Here is a 16,783-nt window from a genome sequence, read left to right as displayed (position 1 = left end):
GTTTTTATGAATTCATGATATCATATGAGTTGGAAACATGTAAATTTGGTTGTTCATGATGTATAATTTGATGAATTCACCTATGCTTAGATGTGCATGTAAGGTGTTTGATAAAGTGCTTAAGGAACTAAAAATCATGCAATATAGCTAAATTGTGACTAAGTGAAGGATTCATGATATGCCCTTACGTTCCAATGACTTCTATGTTGTTAATGTGCCTTGTAAATGTTGTTGGAATACTCATGAACTATTCTTATGAGATTATGCTATATTTATTTGCAAAACCTACTTATGAACAAGATGTATGATAACTATGCAATCCACATGAACTTCCATGATATTAGTATGTGTTGCAAATATGATTATGCAACGAACATGATATTAAGATTGTGCAAGTACTTCCATGTGATATGAAATCCTTTCCATGTAAATTATGATATTATAAATTATGGACTATACTCTTATGATCAAGTCAGTCATGTGTGTCAGTTTCCTTCCATCGAGTCCTGGGGGTACTTGTACTCGAAAACTATAGCTGTGTGCCTAGATTCATGTCATGTTTCATGATATCCGAACTCAAGCTATGATTCCATAGACATCAGTCAGTCATGTGACTCAGGAAAACCTCATGATCTTAGTCAGTTGTCAGATATCAGTAACATTCCGCCAGTCAACGAAATTCAGTAAGATTAAGTCATGTACAGTCAGTTATTCATGTCCAGTCCCTCCAAATGGGAGTAGAGGTTAGCACCGAATGAACCCAAGGATGGGAACTCACCCGCTAGTTCAGGGTGTGATTCTTAGTAGCAATCCTTGTGTTCCAGAACTACGTAGCCAGCGTAGGTTAAGACATCTTAACCCGTCAGCTCAGGGTTGATGAGCTGGCTTAACCCGTCAGTTTAGGGCTCCCACCGTTCTCATTGAGTACCCGCCAGATAAGGGTCACTCACAGTTGTCCTTACTAGTGGTGCGGTATTGACACCCCTCTAGTCGGGACAGAGATTGGACCCCATCTTAGCCATAACGTCATACACGAGGCATGTCGGTTAAACACTACTTCCCACAGTTTCAATATCAGTCTCAGTAAAAGAACTCAGATAATTCTTCAGATTTCAGTATATATAAGACTGTCAGATACAGTCATCTATGTTATCAGTTTTAGTATCAGTCAGGATAGTTATCAGTAAACCATGTATTAGCTTACAGGTCATGCTATCACGTATTCATGGTCCCAGTTTCTATATATGTGTGTTTGCACTCCCACGTTCATAGTAGTCAGTCAGTGTTGTTCATGCATGAAACCCTTTACGTTCAGCCTACCTTACTCGTATACTCAGTACTCCAGTTGTACTGATGCATTTGCACTATGGTGCTTTCTTTTCATGTCACACCATAGGTTCTGAGACACGAGCTCCAGCCCAGTAGTAGCAGTACCAGTAGTGTTCCAGTCGCAGAGACACAGTGAGTTCTCATTGATTCGAGGACATTATGATCTGATTTATTTATTTATTTCTTTAGTTCAGTTTTACGGAGTTAGTTGGAGACATGTTTCTTCAACTCCTTATTCAGATAGTTTAGAGGCTTTCGGATTTACTTTCAGATTTACGTTCAGATTGAGTTGTTTTGGGTATTTTCACCCACATGATTGTATTCAGTTGAACCTTATGGCCTCACAGTTCCATGTATTCTGCATTATTATATTATGATTTGCAGTATACAGGTATCGATATCAGTCATGGGTTAGCTTGTGGTCCCTCGGGGTCATGAGCACCGTGTAGCGTTCCAGTTCAGCAAATCGGGGTGTTATAATAACACCCCTTAGGGTTTCAAAATAAAAACCCCAATAACTCAAGATTCAACCATGGGTTTTCAAAATAAATTGAAGATTTGGAATCCTCGCAACGTAGGCTTCAAGAAGCACCTATCATATTCGCATATAGAGGTACGTGGGGTTTTCTCAAAAATCTCATGGGCTTAAAAATTCATGTTTTAAAAAATGGGGGTTTTGAAATTATGAATATAAACATGTTTCAAGCATCTTTATTATATTGATTTGGTCTTTAGGCCTATTTTTGAAGTGAGTTGATATATTATATATGCATATGCTTGTGATTCAAAAGATGTTAACTTGAGAGCATGAATTATATGAAATCCCTCTCTTGATATGAAATTGTTTGAATTTTTCATATGATGTGAATTGTTTGAAATCATCTTGACAAGCATGACATGAACTATTTTGAAAGTGGATATGATTTTCGACTTGCAAGGAGAGGGATATTATGTTGAAATATGATGAATATAATGATTGCATGAAGTAATAATGTGATATTGATGACTTGAAAGTCGGGTATGACGATACCCTACAAAATATGATATGTGATTGAATCAGATGAAATTTGAATGCATTGATTTTACACGAGATAGGTGGATGCCCGAAGAAGGCATTTGAGTGTACGGGCTCATCGCTGGAAACCATGTTTGCCGACATGGGAACTTGGTACCATTCTTTGTGATCTTGCATAACTGACTTTATGTCATTCCCAAATTGGGACTATGGTTAGGAGCCCTGCTTTGTGATCTTGTGCACTACCATTGGGTCGAGACACCCTGTTGTGTGATCTTGTGTATATTTCCCTCACTTATACTCTAATCTCGGCGGCAACTGAGGTTTGACAGTTGGTGTAAATGTGATATGTAGGGTATTCCACCTAGCTCGGCTGCATTGCATTGTTGTTGAAAACAATTACATTATGCCCATGTGTTTTCAAATGATTTGATATGAAACTGCTTTATAATGGCTCTCAACTATATTTTGTAAAAATATTATGTTTTATTTTGATATCTCTGCGTACCAGTACTTTTGTATTGACCCTCTTCCCTCCCAGGTTCGGAGGCACAGTCTAGGGGTCCAGAAAATCAGTAGATTTCCTCAGACAGATTCACAGAGTCACTTGGTGAGCCTTCTATATTTCGGAAGGCCTGATATCTAGTAGTTTCATTTATCATTTATTAGTTTTGGGTCTACTGGGGGCCTTGTCCCAGTTTTCAGATAGATATTTATTTCAGTCATGTAGTAGAGATTTTGCAGACGTTATAGAGATGTTGTGTTGAGATTGTGGGACATTATTCCCCATTATTGCTTTCGTATGATTCCTGACCATGTTTCCATAATATTGTTTATCTTCTGTAATTTTTTATCATATGAATTATGTGCATGACTACCAGACAGATAGGGGTGTTTTGGGCCTTTATGGTTCGGGATACTCGTCACGACCAGGGCCCCGGTTCGGATCGTGACAAAAACATATATACATTCAATATATTCTACCTTAGAAAATACACACACACATATATATACACAATATATACTAGTTATAAATTAAAATACTATAAACAATATACATACAATATCCATGCAATCAATATATACTACTTTCGAATATAAATATATATAAACATATATATACTACGTAAAAGTTAAAATACTACTCTAAACAATATACATAAAACATATATACATTCAGTATATACTACCTTAGAAAATATATACACTTATATATATGCAAGTTATAAATTAAAATACTACTTTAAACAATATACATACAACATATATACATTCAATATATACTATTTTACAAAATATACACACAACATATGTACATAACATACTATATTATTTAAGAAAATATACACACATATGTACATACAATATAAACTACTTAATATAATAATACTTGAATATATATTCAAATATTAACATGCACAACTTAAAGATAAACTTATATAGAATTTTTATATGTCAAAATTAGTACTCTAAGTAATACTTGCTAATATTATTTTTTAATTTTCATTTTATGTATATATGTTTGTTATGTTTATGTAAGGTTTGATAGTAATATATTAAAAGAATTTAATTAAAATTAAATATTCAATTTTAAATAAAAAAAATATGTAAGGAGTGAATGAGTCTTATATTTGATTGATTGCAAAATGATCTAAAACTTATAAGTTATAAGATTGCAATTACATCTCACTTAAAATGAAATATAAAAAATTCAATAGATTAAATGATTAATTGACAATTCTACAAATTTTGCATCATTTTTTTTAATTCATTCATATTAATATTAATGGGAATCGCCTGAGGACGGTCAAAACCAATTGGGTCAAAGCCATGCAATTGTTCGCATTACCCATAGTCGTAAATAAAGAATGTTCTTTTTTAGGTTGTATATCTAAAGCATTATACATAATAGAAGTAAATTCGGTCATAGTATTATATTTCATACATGAATTTATTATAGTACAAATCAAGTAAATAGGAAGAAGTGGATAAAAATATTTTTAAAATTTATCAATCATTGTAGCAATGACTTCTATGTAACCTTCTTTATCCTTATATTTGTTAAGCAAAGAAGAAATGTCGGCTAAATAAGCTAAAATATTACAAACAGTAGGATAATAAGCACCAAAAAATTCAACTGTAGCTATATAAATTTAAAAAAAAAAAATTAACAAGACCAACAATCTAGCCCAATCAGAATCATGTAACATATACTCAAGAAAAGAACCGACAAATTGATTAAAAGCCATTTGTAATAGAAACTTTATAAATAGGGCAAGTTCTTAAAAATTATAAGTAGCACTCCAGTATTTAATTCTTCATGCATTAATATCAGTCTAATTCCACTTTATTCACATTTTCTTTCAAATTCTACAATTCTAATTTTTCTATGATTTTCGTGAATAAAGTCAATCGCAAGCCAAATCTTTTCAATATAAAGCTCAAAAATTCAAGATTATCTTTTACGATTAAATTATATGTATGGCAAACACACTTAACATGGAATATTTTAAGTAACAATGGAGAAAGTTCAACTTTTAACAAATCAACAACAATGTTGTTGCTAGATGCATTATCAAAAGATATACATAATACTTTTCTTTTATAGATATAATATTTTACAACTTTAGAAATAGATTCAAAAATAAATTTTTTAGTGTGTCTTCATCATACAAAAATGCTAAAGTACATTTTGCATAATAAAATTACTATATATCCAATAACAAGTAATTGTTAAATAATTATTTTTATTAACAACACGATCAAGATCAGAAGTTAGAGCAGCTCCACATGAAATATTTTTTAATAATGCAGATAAATAATAAATATATTATGCATGGAGTTTATAAATATCGGAGCGACATATACTTCTAGGAATACCTGTAAACATAGCATTATAAATTACTTGAATACAATGAATAAAAGCATCAGAAGAAGCAAAAGAAAAAGGCAAATAACACACAACTTTCATTTTGGCTAATTCTTCCCGATCCTTTATTTTATTATAATTCAGAGGTAATTGACCAGTACTTGGGTTCAATCAACTTTGAGTTGGCCCCCTAACAGTCCCACCATCTTTTTCCGCAGCTAGCTCTATTGGGTGTTCACTTTTCATATGTCTCGACAATGCATCGGTACCCCCTTCATTACCTCCGGTCTTATGCCCGTATATCATTTGACAAATATTACATTGGACCTAGTAGTTTCTTCTACTCTTGAAAAATATATTTCACACAAAACTAGTTTTTCTATGAGATCTTACGGGGGAGGGGGGGAGAAAGATTAACCGATTCAGATCTAAGATTAACATTACCGACTTCGAGTGTATCACCAATAGCATCATCATTTACATTTAAATCAACTGCATCTACTTTAGTCTCTTCTTTTATATCATAATTTTCTTGACCTTCTAAAAAATTCATATCGCGAGCATCTACGCCTATTTCATTCTCAAAGGGTCCTCTAATTGATACCGGAGACACACAGGTATATCTAATACTTAAACTACCTCTACCAGAACTGATATTAATTTATTTTTTACTATCACTATCACTTCTGGAACATAAATTTCTAACACTTTTACCAATTTTTCTTATTTTATCCATATTACAAATTAAACTAACAAATATTCAAAAAAAATATAAAATAATAAAAATAAATATTCAATAACTAATACACTAAAAAATTAAAAGTAAGAGGTGGAACGATAATACCAATTTTTTGAAGTATCTGAAAGTTGAGAAACTTTTGAAACCTTTCACTTGATATTTGTAATTGTAAAATAATAAAATAAAATTGAGTACTTTAAGGGATAATTAGAATAATTGAGAGAGTTTGAGAGAATGAGATTGTAATTTAAGGAAAAAATTTATTCAAAATGCATAGTATTTATAGAATTTTTTTAAGAAAAATAAAATCAACCAAAAGCTCATTTTGGCTGTTGAGCCAACTTCTATATATTCGTTACTAGCGGTCCAAAATCAGATTTTGGGTTGATGGACCATTGAGCACTTTTTGTTTTTTTTTTAAAAAAAAAAGTTATACGAATCCGGTCCGGTCCGATTGACCAGTGGGTCTGGTCCGATTTCTCAACTGAGCCAGCTCACTGGGTTACTTGGATTAGCTTGGCACCGTAGTCCAGGAGTCCGGTTCCTTATCCGATGCCGGGTCAAATCGATCCGGACCACTAATTGGGTCGGTCTAACCGAGCTGGTCCGGCCAAACCCGCCCATTTCACAGCTAAGAGGACTCTTGACTCTTAAAGAAATCAATTCAATGTAATATGCGTCATTTCATGACCAAAGCACACCACATTAAAGAAAAGCGAAATCAAATTGTATTACAGAAACCACAATATAATTTAATTATCACCCACGATGATTCAATACAAAACATAAATAATAGCAAGATCTACCCTAATTTGCCTTGGCCGTGGAGACAAATTCTACGACTTGGGCCTTTTGTTACATATTTTATTCAATACAAGATCGGTTAATGTTATGATCCTTTTAGCTCAGCAAATAATTAGGAACAACTGATAGGTCGAGTGGAATATTAATTATGGATATTTGTTAATTATGTTACAGCATGTGCTAAACACGTGTAGTCTAGTCGGTTAGGAGTTAGTTAGTGTTAACTATTTTAACCGCTCATTTCTTTTCATAATAATTGAATTATATAAAGCTAGGAAAGTTTAGCAATTGTAAACATACAAGAAATATTAATCAAAGAATCAGTTTAGGTTTCTTCTTCTCTTTTCAAATCTGAGTGTTTGTTTAGGAACTGTGTTCCTTAGAATACTTTTTCTTTTCATAATGGGACTATAGGAAAAGGACATGGGCTGGCCATTATTTAAGAAAATGACCCATAATTGAAAAGATGGACAACCTTGGCCTGTCGGTCCAATTTAATGCCCTTTTTTAGCCATTTAGCCCAATTGGGCACATGCAATCTGTATACTCAATTGATACACTTTAATAACAAATTGATATACTTTTATAGTATATTGATACACTTTTTAAAAAAGAGAAAGTAAATTTTATGCTAGCACATGCAGTCTCTATACCCAATTGATACTATTTTATATCACATTAATGCACTTTTATACTACATTAATACACTTACAGGGTCCATATACTCAATTGATACTCTTTTATACTAGATTGATACATTTTTAGAATGCATGTAGAAACCATAGAGAGTCGTATTAAATATGTATCTAAATAATAATTGTAGTTAAAAATTGTATAGAATCTGTATATAAATGCTATAATTATTATATAGAATATGTATATGTATAGAAACTGTATCATTATTATATATAAATATATATCTTTAACAATTGTATTATATTAAAAGTATATAATATTGTATTTTATTGTATAAATAAGTAAAACTAAACAAAACAATTAGTATGTTATTTTAATAATATTGGTGAATGCAAAATAATCTAGAAAAAATTTAAATAGTAATTGACTTCTCTTGTTGTTATCTATTGAGTTTGTGGTGTAATGACTTTTTATTTAAATAATATGAGTATCTATTACAATTAGCATTACTAATGATGCCCACTCCCCATATGCCACTCCCCACATCGAAAGTCAAATCGGGGACCCAAAAACAATAGCTGATGGAATGAAGCACCAACGTTATAATAAGATACAAATTTGTCATCTTAAATTGGAGTTTCCCCTGAAATCCCGTGGTTTAATGCTCATTATCTCCACGTGAATGAGTTGCTCTTACTAAAGTAAGGTAAACACGCCAAATGGCCATTCGGTTGGATTAGTTTCACCGAGTGGCCATTTACCGGGCTTTAGAGTTTAGGTGTTAGTTTTATAAAATTATTTTAATTTTAGATGTTATTTTTGTCTTTTTCCCTTTAGAAATGAGGCTTTCGTTAATTAGAGGAGATTTAAATATATCATTAATTAGAAGAGATTTAAATTTTTTGCGTGACATTAACACCCTATGTTGTCTCTTTGTTCAGATATACTTAGACATAGTAATGTCTATAAAATATCACTGGGCTTAATTTCTATTGCAAGTCGTTGCTGTCACTATGAAAGATCGATTATCAATTATTAGTCGGATGTAATAAATAAATCTAGTAACTTACAAGTGTCTCTTTCACTATGGGAAGATCGATTATCAATTAGTAGTCGGATGTAATAAATAAATCTAGTAAATTACAAGTGTCTGCCTAATATCTAGTATTACACAGTCAGCTTTACAAGTGTCTAATTCTGCTTAATATCGCTTAATATCTGGTATTACAAAGTCAGCTGAACAGATAGAAATTAGGGTTGGACTGAAAAGTTCTCTTATCTTGCGCTCACTTATTCCATATAAATTATGTAATATCTCGAACCTTTCACAACCTATAGAAAAACAAAAAACGAAAGATTAAAAGAAAACAAATAATTAAAAGAAAAACGAAAGATTAAAAGAAAACAAATAATTAAAAGAAGAAATACTTTTCCTAAAATAAAAACTTTTACAAACCTGTGGCTTTTCATTGAGAAATTTTGATATGGCTCGTGCTATTAAAGTTTTTCATCCATATATAACTAACCCTTTGTCGCGAATTTTAGAAGACATCTTTTGATATCATTTCCTACTGCTCCAACTTTCAAGGATTTTATTTCATCCTCAAGCTCGAGAATATTGATATCTCTTTTTAAAATTTTATTAATTTTTTTACCGTTTACCTAAAAAGAATCATATGAATATTGTTAAAAGGTGACAAACTCAAATAAGAATGTATTGAAAATCATTTTTTCAAACTTGATGTTTCTAGTATAACACTAAATTAATCTATGGCATTTCAATATTATCTAAAATGTAGCCAATCAGTACATATTACTTGTTTATAGTTCACATAGTAATATTATTACTTATAAAAGTAAAGATTAATTCTAATTAAGATGTCAGTTATTTATTTGTAATGTATTACCTTGGATATAGTTATAAAAATTTTATTTTATTAATATGATGATTTGAGTTGTTTAATTCGAAGTTCTAAAATTTTTATGATAAAAAGTAGATAATATTCCTTTCTTTCTTTTTTAATTTAAATTTTGTATCTTTTATTTGTTAAAATTTTAATTATTATTTTGAGTGCTCATTGATAGTGATAAAGGAGAGAGGATGTGTGTGGTCGGAGTAGTTGTATAGTTGTGGTGTTTCTTTGATTGTTTGCTAGATTTTGGTGGCTTAAGGTTAGAGAAGACGATAACGTCGTAGCCGGAGGTTGTCAGAGTTGATAGTGTTGTTTGTTTCTGTCATGATTCAAAAATAGATCATGATGACACTGTCATTTATTTATTTCTCTTTTCTATCGTGACAACTCTTGTTCCCCCACCTTTTAGCGTTCTGGGGCCCCCCCATTGCTAGTAGGTTGATGGGTCGCGCGCCCGACACACATGTTTTGGCCTTGTGTGTCCATAACTCAAAATAGGTGACCTAACGGCCGTCGCCCGACTAAACATACCAATAGTCACCAGATTCATATGAGCTACTGAGGAGTAAGCAATGATCTTCTTAAGATCGATCTGCCTTAAAGTGGTCGAGGAAGTACATATTATAGCAATCGAAAATGTCTGATGACCGACCTACTTTGTTCATGGTGGTAAGCGAGGGAGGATTTGCAACTCAACCTTGATTAGTAAGTCAATCACCTAATAAAGAAAAATAAAAAATGACAACAATATAACCTAAGACGAGACTTCTAGAATGAATTTAGACCTATGCAAGCATAATAATAGCAGAATTCTAAAGAAATATCATAAACTATCCAAGAAGGTGTCATAATGTATGAGCAACTAAGTACACATTCAAAACTAAAAGTATAAAATCTATCCCTGATCCAAATAAAGATATAAGTAAAACAGAATAAGATTTGAAATCCGCCCTGAGTACTAGAATGATCCAATACCTCGAATAGCACCAATCACTTGCACGATCTCAACCTTTTCATGTCGTACTCGTACTAGAATCTGCACCGAAAGAATATAATACGGGTGGATATGGTCCACTTATACTCAATAGAAATCATAGATTGATTGAGCAAAGAAGAAAATAAGATAAGTAAAATAACACTATGAGTACGTCACCTGTAAGTAGAAAAGTACCAAACTGTAGGTCATGCCTTCTCCACTAACAGTTCTAATATATAAATATAAAAATAAAAAGAATAACACAAATATATACGAAGAAGATATTAAAACCAAACACAAGTCAAAGAAACGAAGAAAATCATGAAAGATGCGTGTGTAAATATAATTCAATGCAATATGGATGGAATGAATAGTGGAAGTCATCGCATGACTCTCTGTATACATCCACCAAACTCACAGCTCCTAGGTATGATCTATGAAATTTTCGTAACCCATATACTATATCTCATATCTCAATCTCAACTCACCTCTTCGGCTCGTGTTCGCGGAGAGAGTTTTCATAAGAGTGTCTTATTTTCTTTTAAAAATAGTATTTCTCAATAGTACCAGTATCTCATGAATGCATATGTATGAAATGAGGATGTATTGCTCACAATCAACTCAATATGATTATATTCAATTCATCCAACATGTGTACATATAAGTGAGGTTCATGTTTAACTATTACTCAATCATAAACAAAACCTGCGCCAGATAGAAAGCTCTTTAATTATTATTGCTATGTTCTTCTCCTATTAGTAAGTCATCTTATTAAAATAATTGTTTTATACTAGTTATCCATCTTACTAAATCAAAAAAATATTAATAAATTTATTTCATATTATTCTTACAATTAATTTTTTTTTGAAAGTGTGAACACTTTCAAAAAAAATTACAAACAAGTGCCTTATCTTCTTTCAAAAACATATTAGTTGGTCACACTTGTAATTTAAATACAAATTGAATCAATTCATCAAATTAGTACATTTTTTAAAATTTGTACAAAATTAGTATAAACGTACTCACTTTCAAAAAAAATTACAAACAAGTGCCTTATTTTCTTTCAAAAACATAATAGTTGGTCACACTTGTAATTTAAATACAAATTGAATCAATTCACCAAATTAGTACATTTTTAAAAAATTTTACAAAACTAGTATAAACGTACTTCAGAGTAACGTATAGGCTATATTTTATTTTAAAAAATAAACGGACTAAAGTTTAACTGACTGGCGGTGTTAAAGTAGGAGTCAATACTGATAGTTACATTTTTGGATGGAAACATTGAAGTCAGTTACAAATCTCTACGACTCTGCCATCGTACTAAATCTGTCGTTATCATGAATCATATTTTATAGCTAAAACGTTACTCTGAGTAACGTTTCTATTGAATCAAATCACAATATTCATCATTGTCTGAACCATCCTCATCAAGGATTTCACCTCCACCTGATTCACACCTATACCATCTTCAGAAAAGTTATTACACTCTGGTCCTTCTAAAAGACAAACAGAAATTGACACAACCTCAAAATCATCATCAATGTCATGTTCAAAAAATACATCAACTTCATCACCATTTTTTATGTCTTTCACAAAGTCTAACAACTGTTTATCAGAAATAGTTTGAACTAACTCACCACCATCTATGTGTTGACAGTAAAACCCATTTACCTTGGTGTACCCAAGATCATTTGTGTAGGAAAGAAACTCAACAAGATTGAAGTGGTCTTTATCAATAGCAACAACAAAGATATCCAATTCATTTTTATAAGTAGGGTTAGGATCGGCTACAATAGTCCCCCCATGATGAAAACAAGTCTTATCCATTATATTTTCTTCAAAAATCCCAAATATTCTGAACAACAAGGAAATACTCAAAAAGCCCTTAACTTTAAAATTACCAAAATAATCCTAAATTAGTCAAATCCCTAGCCAAACTTTATCACTGAAATACCCCAAAAACTAAAGAAATCAGAACTTTATCACTAAATTCCCAAAATTTCTCCAAAACCCCTAGTTGAAATCCCCAAAAAGTCCCTAAATATAAAGATTAAACCAAACACTTCTATTGTTTTCAACAAGCACACCACATGTCAAGAAATATTAAGAAAAATTTAGTAGACCTTCAATTTCTTCAATTTCATCAACTTTATATTCACTTTTGAATCCGACGTAAATAAAAATGCATCAAAACTTGATTGCAAGCAAGATGCCTGCAAAATACACTATTAGTAGTTAGTAATCACTATGGATCTATGTAAAATCGAAGCAAAATCGTGAAATGTGCTTTGAACCTTACCAAGGATTTTCATTGGGTTCAAAAATCATAAACGGGTATAATGACCTATTTTTTCCGTTCCCCCCTTTTTAGTTTTAGTAAGGATGACATGACATAGAACATGAGGTGGCATTTTTTAATTGTCTATTTAAGTCCACGTGAAAGCGTGTGTTTACACACACCATAGATATTTTTAAACATGGGTAAAAAGTGTCAATGTGACACACTTGATATTTATCTTAGGTGTTTAAAATGAACACCGTTTACTTTAGGTGTCAAAGTGAAAGATTGTGTCAAGTTTAAGTGTTTGTCAATGTGTTTGGCCAAATATAAACATGATAGGAAATTTCATGACTCAAACCTAAGAGTTTCACAATGTTTATCAATGTAAAGAGATATCATGATTCTGTGTATGGAAGGATGTTTAAACTTATAGGGAAACACATATTCATGGTTGAATTCAAGAATTAAAACTGAAGAGTTGATGAAACTCATGCTTGTCATGAAAACCTAAACTAAAAGGGTGAATTAAACTTGAGGGTAGAGGAAATCTTTAGGACTCAATGGGTGGAAGGATGATACAAGAATAATCACAGATATGGACCTATGAGAGTGTGTGTTGGACCCGAGAATTGGTGTGTGCAATTAAAGCGTAAAAGATGGCCAAAACACACCAAAATCAGTCCACTTATTACACTTGATAGGAGCTACACCCTTGAGGGGTATTATGGATATTTTAGTCTTCCATTTTGTAATAGCTATATAAGGAACATGTTAGGACTTCTCTAATTAGTTGATTGATAGTTATATAAGGAACATGTTAGGGCTTCTCTAATTAGTTGATTGATGATGTTGAAAGTCTTGTAAGACAAGAGAACACAAGTCATCTCTCCTTTGAGGCTCCAAACCAAAACTAGGACAAGATCTAGTGTGGAATCGCTAGTGATTGTAAATTGCTTGGAAACATTAATGCTTGGGAGGTGGAATCCGAACTTGTATCTTTGTAAAAGATAGGTTTATTATTGTGTGTAGTGTTAAGGGTCCAAGATTGTCCATTCTTGGGTTCTTAAGATTATACCTTCATGTGATATATCTATCTATCCTTTTACCTTCTTGTAATCTTGTTTATTGTTTGTGTTGTAATCTTGTGTTCTTGTTGTTATTGTTAAATCTGAATCTTGTGTCTTCTTGTTTATAATTTTGTGTTAATATTGTTCTTATTGTTGTTGTTGTTTTGGTGTTAAAATACACCTTGTATCTTATAATTCTTGTGTTGTTATTGTTGGCCGAAAGTTGCTCTCAAAGGGTCCTCGGGTTCTAGTTGATTAGTGGACTGTTTTGAGTAGTTTTTGAGCCTTTCGTAGTTTGCCTCATATCAAAGGAACCCAGTGATGAAATTTTACATACCTGGAGATGAATTTCTTGAAGAACTCCTTGAAATTTGTGCTTGAAGTTGAGGAACCCTAAATTGGTTTTTTGGAGAAGAAAATCGTTCTCTCTTTGTTCTCCCTTTATGTGTTTGATTTGTTTTTGAGTTTATAAGGGATTTTGGGAATTTATCCTTATATTCCTACCTTGCAAAAGCCTAAACGACGTATCTTTGGGGGTTAAAGAGTGGGAAAAAAAAATCAAAGAGCCTCTTTTAAAATGTTCAAAAAAATTTGAAAAACAGTTGCTATGACTCCGGCTACTGCTTGTTGGGTCTGGTCACGAGTCGTGGCATGAAGTCGTGACTTGAGGACCTAAGTCTTGGGTCCTTACTGTTATGACAACAACTCCTCTTCTGACGAGTTGTTAGTCTGATCACGAGTCGTCATAAAGGGTCGTTGTCATGAGGCTGATTTGTTGGTTTCTTACTATTGTGACTATGGGTCTACCTAATGACTCATTTTGACTAATAACAAGTTATGTGTTGGACTCACTGTCACTGGACTAAAATCTTTGGTCCCTTACTGCCGTGACAACGAGTCTTCACTACGATTCGTTGTGTTTGACAACTAGGCATTGTCAGAGTCGTTGTCACAGACAGTTTGACACTTCCTCAGTCAATTTGCCATAACTTTTTACTACAATATCAAATTAAGGCGAAACCGGTGACATTGAAAAGTTAATTAAATAGTAGTATACCTCTTGGTGGATCTAGATCTTAAAAACTTGGGATATTACAGAACCCTTTGTTTCTTCTTCAAAAACAGGTGTCAGATGTTTGTACGACGTTAATTTAATCAAGTCTTTTGTATTTTGTCTTGATTAGTTCATGAAACTATGGAGTTTATGAAATTATGTGTAAAATTGGTGAATAACATGTATTAAGCGCGAATAAAATGTGAGTAATAGTCAACAAGTGTTTTCATAATCTAAACATAAGAACATAATGAAGATATTGAATATAAAAAATAAAGCTTGAAATCTAAAATCCAAAAGAACATAAGATGAAAATGGGATAAGAGTACTGAACAGCCTCTAACTTTAGTGAATGACTGCATCTCTCTCCATTGACCTGCAAAAACATTAAGCACAGACACAAAATTTTTTAGAAATGTCTTGTTAGTAAGGCAGAACTTTCAGAAAAATATAGAGCGATACTGGATGTCTTTGGTTAATTGGTAACAAGATGAAATCACATTATAAAATTCTAATTTACATTTCTTTGAATTTTTGTGGCCTAACTCATGTAACATCACGATGCTGCTCTCATGCCCCCAACCGCGTAATAGCTAACAGTACAAATTCTAAAACAAAATCAACTTTAAAAAGTAATTTGCTATTGTTAGTGTCTTTTTTCATTAAACAACAAATTTATGTGTGCTAGTAATATGTTACATCAGTTATGCTCGAGACATTTAGATAACATCGTATATCAATAAGCTGGACAAACATATTACTATTACTACTATCAATAAGAGTTAAGATTGAAGAAGCAGACAACACTTCGTGAACATGCTGCTTCTTCATCAACTGCAACTGCTCCGTGATTTTACTATATTATCTCTAATTAATTATTTTAAGTTATTTATATATAAGAAAATTAATAATACTTAATTAAAAAAAGGTAAATAGACATTTAATAAGAGTGAAGAAGCAGATAGCTCTTCGTCAACATGCCTGCTTCTTCACCTACTTCCTGCTCCGTGATTTTACTATATTATCTCTAATTAATTATTTTAAGTCATTTATATATTAGAAAATTAATAATACTTAATTAAAAAAAGATAAAATAGACATTTATGACATGTTTGTTTCAGCTGCTCCAATCGTAGTTTTATTGTATCACCTCAAATTAATTATTATAAGTCATCTAGGTATTAAGAAATTAATAATATTTAATAAATAATAAAATAGATATAAATGATAAATCAATTCTTGGTGTTTTAAATTAATAGGACATCTTATATGAGACTTATTTATAAAAATTCACAAGTATGTTTGCTCCATGATTTTACTATATTACCCCTAATTAATTATTGTAGAACATTTACATATAAGAAAATTAATAATATTTAATAAAAAAAAAATTAAAAATAGACATTTATGACATGTCTACTTTAGCTGTTTCAACCGTAATTTTACTATATCACCCCTAATTAATGATTATAAGTCATTTAGGTATTAAAAATTTAATAATTTTAATAACAATAAAATTGACATAAAATAATAAATTAATTCTTGATATTTTAAATTAACATGACATCTTATATGAGGCTCATTTAAATTTTTTTCACAAATATTTTCTCATAGTAATTTTGCTATATCACTTCTAATTAGGTATTATAAGTCATTTAGGACATATCCACTTCGCTGCTTCAATCATAAAATTTGGTTACTCTCGAATTTATTTCAGTGCTACTTAAATTGGAATAGAAGAAAAAGTATTATAAATCATAATAATTAAAAACTTAAATTATTTTAAGAATATAACTGAATATCAATGCCACAAAAATTTGGATAAGGAGAGTGACATATATTATTTGAAAATTACATAAAAAATATTATAAATTACAATAGCTAACAATTTAAAATATTTAAAAACATATTAAGAATCTGATTGATTATCTAAATTATATTTGTATCACGTAAATTTGGGATAGTTTTGACATTTTATAATTTGCATGTTTTATTGTTTTAATTTAGTAATTTGTTGATGCAAATGATGTTTTCGAATTTAACATGTTTTAAAAATTTAGTACTTTATTTATTTTAATTTATTTACTTTATTTTGGT

Source organism: Capsicum annuum, chromosome 4 (genome assembly GCF_002878395.1).
Source record: "Capsicum annuum cultivar UCD-10X-F1 chromosome 4, UCD10Xv1.1, whole genome shotgun sequence".
In the NCBI taxonomy this organism is placed as follows: domain Eukaryota; kingdom Viridiplantae; phylum Streptophyta; class Magnoliopsida; order Solanales; family Solanaceae; genus Capsicum; species Capsicum annuum.
This window is presented reverse-complemented; position numbering follows the sequence as displayed.